Genomic DNA, 11622 nt, shown 5'->3' with positions numbered 1-11622 from the left:
TATTTTTTATAAATAACCAAGTATTGTCCTGTAGTTAATTATTTGTTATGCGAATAAATTAAATTATGGAGACAAATTGATTAATTTATACATAGCTTTAAATAACATTGTATATATAATTTGGATCGTAAGATTTTATGTTTCATAAAAATAAAATGTGCACCACCATTACGCGTTTGTATTAATATTGAAAATAAACGTTGTTAGGGGTCATTCATTTATTACGTCAGACGATTTAGGGAGGAGGGGTGTCGACCATGTCTTATGTTTTCTTACAAGGGGGTGGGAAGGAGTCTCTATAGTTCTTACGTAAGATAAAAAAAATAGTAAAGTTAAAATTATTTGAAAATGGTTCGATTGTCGAAGTTCGCTCGGATACGTATAGGTATAAAACGATATTTCTATTTCCATGGCAACGGGCGGGACAAAAAGTAAAGATTATTAGTACCTTTGAAATAATGAATAAAAAATTTCAAAAAATTGATTCTTTGAAACAAACTTTAAAATAAACCAAAATTGTTTTAATTTTTTCCATTAAATTCTTACGTAATAAATATTAAACAGAGGGGAGGGGAGGCCTGTTCTTATTTTTTCTTATAATAAAAATATATACAGAATATAATAGAAAATAGTCTTACGTAATAAATGAATGGCCCCTTATCGCGGGTCGACTATTGATTTGAAACAACGAAATTGATAGTAATCGAAATAATTTATAATTAAATACAATCAAATATATAAATATAATTACGTTAATACAGTAAATATTACTAGTTGTCGGCCGCAGTTTCGCTCGCGTTTTAGGGCTTGGACGACAGCTGTTAGGCATTAACAGTACTAGTAATTCGGTTCAGTGGTTTCCGTGAAAGAGTAACAGACGTACAGACGATTTTCATATTTATAATATTAGTATAGATTTATTACTTTCCGTCGTATCTTAGGTCGTAACTCAAGAAATCCATTGGGCAGAGTGTGTACGAGCAGTGTCGTGAAGAAGAAGTTGACTAGAGCTATTGACAAGTATTGGTTGTCTGACAGCGACCTTGTGGACACTTCTGTGCTAATAATTTCAAGGGATAATTTGATTTAGAATCCTTACATTAATTTTGAAGTCTTCATACGGTACCCATTTCCAACTTGACATAAATCTCATACTCATACTCGCTATGGATTTTATCTTTTACTTAGTGAAAGTGCATTGTACAAGCTCGACGGGTACGTTCACGTAATCTACCTCACAACAGGAATACTTTTTATAGTATTATTGCGTTCCAGTTTGTAGGGTATGTGAACCAGTGTAGCCAGGCTCAAAGAACATAACATCTTATTTTCAAAAGCTTGATCACACTTGAGCGTTTTAAAGTATGTTTTAATATTTCTTAAAGTGGCAATATGTTTGGCCCAATGTTTAGAATATGGTGGTCACTCTTTTGACTCATATGCTGACTCTAACCTCTGAAATTGCATGTCGGTGCTGTATTTCAAGAACCATTACCATATTATTTCCATGGTCACAAAATAGCATTATGCCAAATAATATTACAAAAAAGAAAGAGTTTTTATATACCTATTTAAGAAATGTCAACCCCTATTACACCCCTAAGGATAAGAATATGCAGAAACGCTTAAATACGTATCTATCTTTTTTTTTTTTATTCAGTATTCCAAAAATAAAGTTTCATGTTTCTAACTTAAAAAATGACGAACCTTTCAACCCCTATTTCACCTCCTTAGGGGTAGAATTTCCAAAATTCCTTCCTTAGTGGGTGTCTACTCAATTAAACGATCCTACTTAGCAAATTTCAAGGCCCTAACTTTAATAGCTTACGCTCGGCGATGATGAATCAGTCACTATTAGCTTCGAACTCTAAGTAGATTGAAAAGCTTAGATCTTTCCACAGAACAGTATTAAAAACAGTCAAAACAATCAAAATCAAAATGTACATTATTGAAGTGGGCTTTTACAAGTACTTTTGAATTGTATTTTTAAAGATATAAAAATAAAGCTACCACCAGTTTCGGATGCAGATGCTACCGAGAAGAGCCGGTAAGAGAAGCTACTCTTTTCGAAAATTTGATATACAATCAATAAATACATGTATATCTATATAAATAAATTTATATTTCATGATTGGACATGTTAAAAATAAATGCAGAATCTAAATATAACAGAACGTAATTCGAATTAATTTCGGCATAACAACTTTGTTTTGCAAATTTATCGTTATTTATCATGTTTAATCTATCAAAATCGATAAGAATGTGAATATACTTATTATTACTAAATATAGTGGATAGTATGACCATTGATCCACCTTCAGACAATTTGCGGGCAGATTACCAATCAAGGAAAGAAAATACATCTTATCCGCTGCAATCTATCTAGCTTCCACATATCTACAGTCATAAATGTTGAGTAAGTCACTGAGTAACAAACGAAAATATGTTTTGTTATTTACATTTTTTAAAGATATTTTGTTTACAAAATGTTATAGTTTTTTATTTTTATATGACACATAATAACTTTTCCTCCGTTATTTTGTGTCCCTCCGTAGATTGGGTGTTTCGTCAGGAAATTCCACGGAAAATCAAAGACACGATTTTTGGGCTTTTCGACTACAGTTTTGGGGATTACTCAAAATACATAAAAAAACACGTAACATTTATAAAATAAGTTTACATAAAAAAGACTAAGTAACCTCGACCGTGCCGATAGATCTTCTTCATGTTTTCTTCATCGCACGTGACATCGGCGAATATTCGTCCATTTGGTATATACAATAAAATAATAAAAAATAAAGAATATTGAAAGGATAAGAAATATCCTAATAAAAAGACTTACTAAGAAGAATAATTATCGCCACAGTATGAATTTATGTTGTGGTTCAGGATTATCACCAAAATCCTCATGACTTGACAGTCATTAAATGGAAATGTTAATGTGTGTTGGCGTAAATACGTTCGCGTGGTTGTATGTGTGAGGGATTATCTGGCAAAGTGACTTTGGTAAAAAAAGTCAAATGTATGTCATATCTCCACTTTTATACTATACATATATAATATTCACGCAGTACCGAGTTTATGTTATGAAGCCAGTTCTCTGTAACGTTTTAATCTAATGTGTGCATTTAATCAGTAACCACAGTTTCGTATTTAGGTTTTGGGAGTAAATATGGGAATCCATTTGCCTTATTTAGATATTTGTAAAAATGCACCTTGGTAACAGAACAGACTCAAACATACTATCTCCTTGCGTCGCTGATTGCTTTATTTGGCTGGTTCAAATTCCAACAACAAATTTTGTTTATAAAATAAAAAGCTAATCACCTAATTTTCTGTTGTTTTTTTATTAGATCTTGATTAAGATAGGCAGACTGGCAAGTGGGTTAGCTGCTGGTACCTATGTGTTCACCACCGACTACAGACATTAGTATTGTAAGAATTATTACTGATCCCTAGCATAGTCAATGCACCAACCTTGGGAGTCAACATAGCATATAAAACATATGTCCCTTGTGTCTAGTAGTTAGTTACACTAATCACTCGCTCTTCAAGTATCAGATGGTTTGCACACAAGTCTCTCACCAAATAAATATGAACGGTAGCAAAAGGCTTACTTTTAGAAGTGCTCTCTGCGACATCTATGGTGCAGCATTGATTGAGTCATTAATTTTCTACAAAAAATTGGTGAATCTGGCCAATTAATCATTTTAACTTTATACTCGTCTCTTTCCACGTAATAATCCGACTTGATTATCTCTTTTTGTGCAATATGCCGAAAGGTCTCGCGGCTAAAAGGCCAATATGGTGATGGAAACTTAGTTTGCTATCGATCAGTACGTATTTAAGTACGTAGTTGAGAGTCTGTTCCATAGTTTGCAGATGAACATGTTATATAATTGAGGTTAGGACATGAGTGTAAAGTTATAGAATGAGTCTAATTTCAACGAAATTCTGCTACATGTGTATTCCACCAGCCCGCAATGGAGCAGCGTGATGGAATATGCTCCAAACCTTCTCCTCAAAGGGAGAGGAGGTCTTAGCCCAGCAGTGGGATATTTACAGGCTGCTGTAAACTATACTATTAAATTGTCACGCAGTGCACGGAATAATTCACTCACGTGCATTCACATTGCTGTCTCGGGTTGAACTGAAGCGGGAATCTATAGCTTCGTATAGCGTCGGGTGGCGCGATAGGGAGCTATTTCAATCGGTTGTTTAAATCGGCATTAATCGGTTTTATTGAATTTGCCGATGCTACATCTAAACTGTGTCTTACTATAAGTTTCTAGATTAAAGATTACTGAGAAAGCTTATCTCGACGACCTGTCAATCTGTGATGGACTCACAGCTCCCGCGGTTTCTTATCACTAACGTAAGACAACACTAAATATTATTTAATTACATGCAGTAAACTTTACATAATATAATAAGACTAGCCGTCTTACATGATTCAGTTGACTCAGTATATCCTCCGATTGCGCTTCGGAGAGATTTTTTATTGTTTGATATATACCGGACATATATATATTAAAAGGAGATCTTGTTAAAAATTAAAAAAAATATCTAATAAGTGATACTTAATATCGTCGTTAAGTTCAATTGTATGGAATATTTGTAAGGTAATTTTATGTTTGTTTTATTATATTTAGTATATATTCATTGTTATATTAAATTACAAAAATGAGATAAAATAATTTTAAAGCGAATGAAACTGAAAAGCTACTTCTCCAAAACACGCTGTATCTTTTGCTTATTTTTTTTTTATTGGGTGAGTTGATTTATCAAATACATTTCTTGAATCCGACAAATATAATATTATGTCGCTCAGGTATTTTCCTGTGATAAAATGAAATAACAACTACATGGATTTAAGTCGATCCTCACTGAAAAAAAAAAAAACTTTTTTACGAATATCAACTTTACGTTTAATTTAAAAAACGATGAGTATACCGATGTTATTTATTAAAAAAGGCTCTATACCAAAGACATCCTGTAACTGTTATTATTTATGGGGAACTCATTTTTTGAGCTGTTATTTGAACTTCGAGATGTTATTATGATCAGTTGAAAAACATATTGAGCAGTTATTTAATTTAATGGCGGTTGTTAAATTATTGCGACAGTACAATATAATATTTTATCATACAATGTCAATTCTAAAAATAATTGAGCAGTCCAATAACTAAATGAGCAGTAAAAATTATGGAATGAGGTTAGGTAAGGTTTTTTTTAAATGAAACTACATCCACGGACTCATTAGGTTAGGTTAGTTTACTGCTTAGCTTTTAGCTGCTTTAGCTGATTTCTTACCGACAAATTCCGATTAATTCTACCCACAAGTAACTGCTCGTTCAATAATTTATTTATTTTTCATGCTCATTATATATTCACTGATCCATTTCATTATTTTTTATAACTCAATTTTGTTTACTTTACTGCTTAGTTTTAACTGGTGAACTAGTTATCAAACATGCCATTTATAATTTTTAACTTACCAAAACTGCTATTTACAACTGTCTCTTTAAATCAGTGCCTTATTTATGGTTTCTCCACACAACTAAATAAAAATTAAATAATTCCGTGAAGTGATTAAAGAATTAATGAAAAATTATTTGCTTATTAATGATTCATAAAAATATAAGCAAAAAGCGGACATTTATACAAATATAACAACAGGATTATATTAAAAATGTTCTGTGAATCATGAAATATAAAACGTAACAATGATTTTGATGACCAATGAAAATACAATTCTCCTCGACCTCCTCCTCGACCTCCTCCTCTAGATCAGTTGACAGTTGACAGTTAGTAGGGTCGCCATTAGGATCTTTAATCGAAATAATCTGTGCACTCTTGGCACAAATAAAAACCAAAACAAAAAAAAAAAAAGGATCTTTAATTCTGACGGTCGTGTTCGGTTTAGGTTTTTGGATATAATTTCATATGTATTATATTGTATTAGCCATTTTTAAGGTGAGATTTTCAGTAGTTTGTTCTTAACAGCTTTGGAATTGTGCCACAGCTGGGCCAGGAACTCGCCTCTTCTAGTGGAGAATGTTGTGGTATTTCCACCAAAACTGCTTCAATTTTTTTCAATTTCAATTTCCTCACGATGTTTTCCTTCAACACTGAACACAAGATGCGTTATCGAAAAAGTAAATAAAAACTCAGCGTTTCTTGCCCACAATCTGCAATATTATTATACTTAGTCAATAGACTATTGAAAATGATAAATTTGTTCATATTTTTGTCATTTGTATACGTAATAACAATGTGTGTGTATATTTAATAATAATTAATGTTCGCTGTACAATTGGCCCCGAAAAAATATAATTCAGCTAATTTAAGTCATTGTATAGGTAAATATAATGCGTTCGTAACTTAAATTGTAAATTAACTATTGTCCTTTATTCAGACAAATGTTTTATGTTTAAAGGGTTGCGTATAAGTCAAGGTTTTCGATGTCTTTTAACTATGATAACTATTTTGAAATTAATGTTAACTAATTCAAACAGAAAACCTAATTACGATACAATACACTCTTGATATAAAAATAGAGGCCCCTATTTTTTTTAAAGTTTTTTTTAAAGGTTAAGGTCTATATATTATCAAATTGTGTATGGTATATGGTTTTAAAACAGGATCCCAAAAAGCGTTCAAAATGCCTCTGTTGCCTAATTAAAAAAAATGTTAAGGAACGTTTATGATTGATAGCACACCTTGGGAATGAAACGATCGCCTCCTGGCTATTTCTAATCATATTCAATACTAGTTGTCGCCCACGGTTGCGCTCGCGTTTTAGAGGGTTGGTTGTCATTTGTTAGGCAAAAAAGTACCCTATGACATTCCTTGGAGTTCAAGTTTGCTTCATACTAAATTTTATCAAATTCGGTTCAGTGGTTTAGTAGTGAAAGAGCGACAGACAGACAGAGTTACTTTGACATTTATTAGTAAAGATATGTAAATATATATATACACAATATTAGTATAGATATGTAAATAATAAAATTGACAAAAAATAAAGACCCGCTGAGTTTCTAACGCCGGTTCTTCTCAGGTTGTAGTACAATAGTGTTTGATTTGACTATCAATAAGTAAGTGTAATGCTTCTATATTGAATAAAGGAATTTGAGTTTGAGTTTGCATGGAATATGTACTTAAATTAAAGATTTTATTTAATGTTAATCTTTCTTCGATTGGAATATTTATATTGGTCTGATTACATACAGCGACTTCATGGTATGATACTTGCACAGATAATGTTAATTCTAATTATAGTTATACTGAATAAATTCAAATATAAATAAAAAATTGTTTTGACGCAACTCAACTGCAAAATGAGGAAAAAAACAGTTCCTTACAAATCTATACTGTATCTTTGATATTTATTTACTACGGTTACATTATATATACACTTGTATGAAAATACAGGGTTATTGGTAATTCGACGTATTCCCGTTAGGAGGTGATAGGGGTTACTATTTGCAATAATTTTAATCCCCATATGCATGAGGATGCTGAAAGAAGAGTTACTTTCTGTAGATTCATGCTTAATGAGGATTTAGAAGATGCATCTTTTTTGAAAAAAATCCTCGGGACCGACGAATTCAAATTTGATCAAGATGGTATTACTAACAATCACAATAAACATTATTGGAGTGAAAAAGTGGACAAAAATCCTAATAAAAAGAGGCCAAAAGGGTCACAACGCCGTTTTTCGGTGAATGTCTGGATGGCAATAATTGATGACAATTTAATCGGACCATATTTTTTACCAAGCAATCTAAATAGTTCAGATTTACGAAGATTTTTTGGCAAATAAAATGTTTGGCCTCCTCGAAGATGTACTTTTGGCTACTAGGCAAAATATGATATACCAGCAAGACGGATGTCCTGCACATTTTGGTATCAATGCTAGGCGATGGCTTTATAGCCATTTTCCTAATCGTTGGATAGGCCAAAGGGACCCATCCCGTGGCCCGCGAGGAGTCCGGACTTAACGCCGGTTGATTTCTATATTTGGGATCACATGAAATCCCTAGTTTATGACGTCTCGCCTGTGTCATCCGCGGAAGAAATCAAAATAAGAATTATGAACGCTTCAAATACAATGCGGAATAATTTGACTAGTTCGGTAGTTAAGTCACAACTTAGAAAAAGAATGCGACTTTGCGTTCGTAATAGGGGAAGTCACTTCGAGCAAGAACTAGGCTAAATTACAAATATCTTAATTGTAACTTAACTACTGAACTTTTTATGTATCTAAATTTGTATTAAGTAAGTAAGTTAAATAAATAAGTAAGTTTTTTTACATTGGTTATTATTTTAAATCAATTTTGTGGGAATTTTAAAGAGCGACCGTTAGTACGAATTCGGTCATCTTCAAATACGAATTTCCACCAGCGTCCTTTCTGATCATTTTATTTCGGTTGCTTTGAAATAAATTCCTAGTTTTTATACATTTTCGGAAATCTAAGTAAACGATTATGTTTTTAAAATAATCTGCAGAACAAGTTTCATAATTATTTTTTTTTGTTTTTCAGGAATATTTGAGTGAAAAAAATATTGAAATAATATCGTTTTCCGTCTAGCATTTTTAAATTTGGACCGATAATTATTTTTTAAATATTGAAAAATATCCAATGTTTAATCGTTTTTATAAATCAGAAGAAAAAAATAGATTTTAATCGATACTTTTTTTTAAATAAATTTTTGAAGTTGCATTTTTGACTTATTTTGAAAAAATCTAAAAAAGGCGATAACTCAAAAATGGTTCACTTTGGCATCATGCATATGGGGGTTAAAATTATTGCAAATAGTCACCCGTATTACCTCCTAACGGGAATACGTCGAATTACCAATAACCCTGTATTTATCTATGAATTATATTAATGTCATAGTATCTAGCTCAATTTTTATCCACTTCTGAACTTCCAAATAATTTGAAATTTGCAGACTAATTTTTACGCATATACATATAATGTATTTTGAGAAGAAAGTGGATTACTTGTCTCTTAGAAAGGTTCTTACAAATTATACATTCACATAAGTGAAATACCAACATAACAGATAAAATTGAACTTTGATAGGATAAACAAGTTAAAACAAAAGAAAGTTCAATACTTACTGAACACTAAATTAAATTAAAAGAAATTAATTCATTTTAGTTTATACAGTTTATACAATTTAGTTTTAACGATAATGTTTGCATTTCGATAATACTAGAATTACTAAAATTTTCATGTCACAATATACGAATATAATTAACCACTGATAAATATTTAATACTGATATCAGTATATTTGAGTAAAAAATTGCGGTTATCTTTGTCGTTTTTGCTATTTAAGAATTCACCCTTCTATTGCAAAGGATACCGATATTAAAGAAGCGTATCCACAATTATGTCATTTGGAGTCTTCGGACGGGTTTTGTGTTAGATTAATAACAAATCTGCTATTACTCAAAAATAAACTTGTTATAATAAGTAGGTGTACTAATTAATTTTTATACATATTTATTACTCGTTTAGACCGGTACCTACGCATTTACGACTAACAAATTTCCGCGATCTTATCAATTTATAAAAAGTTAAGAGGTTAATTTAATTGAGCGTATTTGTTAATATTGTATTAAATAAAATACAAATCAGCTTAATACGTAAGAATCCGATACGATTTTTAAAACGAGTAAACGTTCTAAATTTGAAAATTATACGAAAAAGCGTTTGTTATGATTAACTTCCTCATTAAGGTTTGATTTATCTTCATAAATCCTTTTTGAAGAATAAAATCATATATTTAGTGTGACTTACTTCTGTACCGCTGTAGATAGGCGTAATGTTTTTTTTTTATTATTTTTTCTAATTGTTTTTTTTTTTTAATTTCACAAGTAAGAGGCCAATATTTGAAGTTCTAAGCTGAAAATACTAAAACCTTTTTTTAATTTAAATAATCTCTTGGCAATTCACCAGTCGAAGGTTAATTCAAAAAAAAGATAATTAAAGCGTGAATAGCTCCTTTTGGAATCCTTTTGGCTATTGTCATCTCGTTACTAGCTTAGGGCAAGGTATACTAGTAATTGGCAAGAAAACTGGGGATTTCTTGAACTATTAATTTTCTAAAAAAAAGAGAACGCTCAAGGAAGTTTTATTAATAATTACATAAAAAATATTGCGTCATATTGTAAATATTTTATGCTTGATGCATTAATTCTTATAATACATTTTATTTAATAATATTGTGAGGAATTCCACAGACAATATTAGGTATATTTGGCTGCGTTTTTATCTTTGACGAAATAGCTAGTACGCATTCGGGGGTCTGGCTTTGGTTTTGGTGTTTGATTCCTATGAAAATAAATGTAGACCTACAATTAATAAAATTAATGTAAATATAAAAAAAAAAACAACAGATAGTTTTGTTTTATAAAGTGGGATCTGTTAGGAATAAATGAAATTAGGAAAAAGTAGTAAAATTGCCCGTTTAAATCTCTCTGTCTGATTAGTTTCGGAATATGGAAATTCGACCATGATCGTTATTGAAAAAAGGTTCTTATGTGAATTTGTCTGTTTTGGTATTTTTTTTTTTATTAACATTATAATAATGAATGAAACAATAACATTTTTAAAACCAATTTTCGTGTCATGCAGTTGACCGTTCAAAAGGAACTCTTCATTTGGAGCCTTCGGGTAAAGCTTAGCAAAAAAAATCATTATTATGGAAACTGAACGAATATGTAAACGACTCCTTAGGACAAGAGGAAGAGGTTCTAGATTTTTCCTAAACAAAATAACAAACAAACATTATCTAACAACAATAAAAGCTTATAATAAACTAGTGGTCACCCGCGGTATCGCTTGCATTTTAAGAGTTAGCAGTCAAGTGTCCAAATTTCATCAAATTCGCTTAAGTGGTTTGGCCGTGAAAGAGCAACAGATAGACAGACGGACAGAATTATTTTTGCATTTATAATATAAGTAGCTGAACTGTTATATTTGTCTTTATATAAATATACTTAATTTTCGACACGCGGTCATATCATATAACAATATTGTTTTCATAATATTTTCACCTACGAAATCGTATAAAATTCGACTTAAAATCTAACCTTGAATTATTTATTCAATAGCATAAAGCAGCCGATACATAATTCTTCAGTAAGTCTAATTAAATAATTAAATGTTAATATTGTATCATAATGAGGCATAAATAGGAACTTATATTGGTTATTGATTGGTCGTCTACCGTTGATTGTTCAATTTTCGAACAATTTGCTATCACAAGCCGAATATAAAAAAAAGGCTAATTATCTATTATTAATCTTTTCATAGTAGACTTTGAATCGGGAATGTGTACCTATATAAAAAAAAAGTGTATATTAGAAAAATTTACCCGAGGTTTTCGAGATTATTTCAAAGCGTAAATGCGGATTGACAGATTCATATGGGATGGTCGGGCTTAAGCCCGTTAACATCGATTACGATTGTTCTAGCTTTAGAGATCTCGACTTTGCATAATATTTATTAAATAATGTCTGTTCGGAGTATTGAATAAAAAGCGTTTCCTAAAACAAGTAAATGATTAAGATTGAGTGTTAGTTGGATCTGTTCTTCGAGACATA

General features: G+C 31.1%; 1 protein-coding gene across 1 annotated transcript in view; it reads left to right on the top strand.

Annotated features, from left to right (window-relative positions):
• The first annotated feature begins 4599 nt into the window (after window positions 1-4599).
• LOC113402414 (uncharacterized) overlaps window positions 4600-11622 on the top strand; it is a 29243-nt gene continuing 22220 nt past the window's right edge. The window contains exon 1 of the mRNA XM_026642654.2: window positions 4600-4622. The gene's annotated coding sequence lies outside the window, so the exon portion shown is untranslated. The remainder of the gene's footprint in view (window positions 4623-11622) is intronic.

The sequence above is a fragment of the Vanessa tameamea genome, chromosome 12 (assembly GCF_037043105.1).
Source record: "Vanessa tameamea isolate UH-Manoa-2023 chromosome 12, ilVanTame1 primary haplotype, whole genome shotgun sequence".
Lineage (NCBI taxonomy): Eukaryota > Metazoa > Arthropoda > Insecta > Lepidoptera > Nymphalidae > Vanessa > Vanessa tameamea.
Note: the sequence above shows the minus strand (reverse complement) of the source record. Positions and strands in the feature narration are given on the sequence as shown.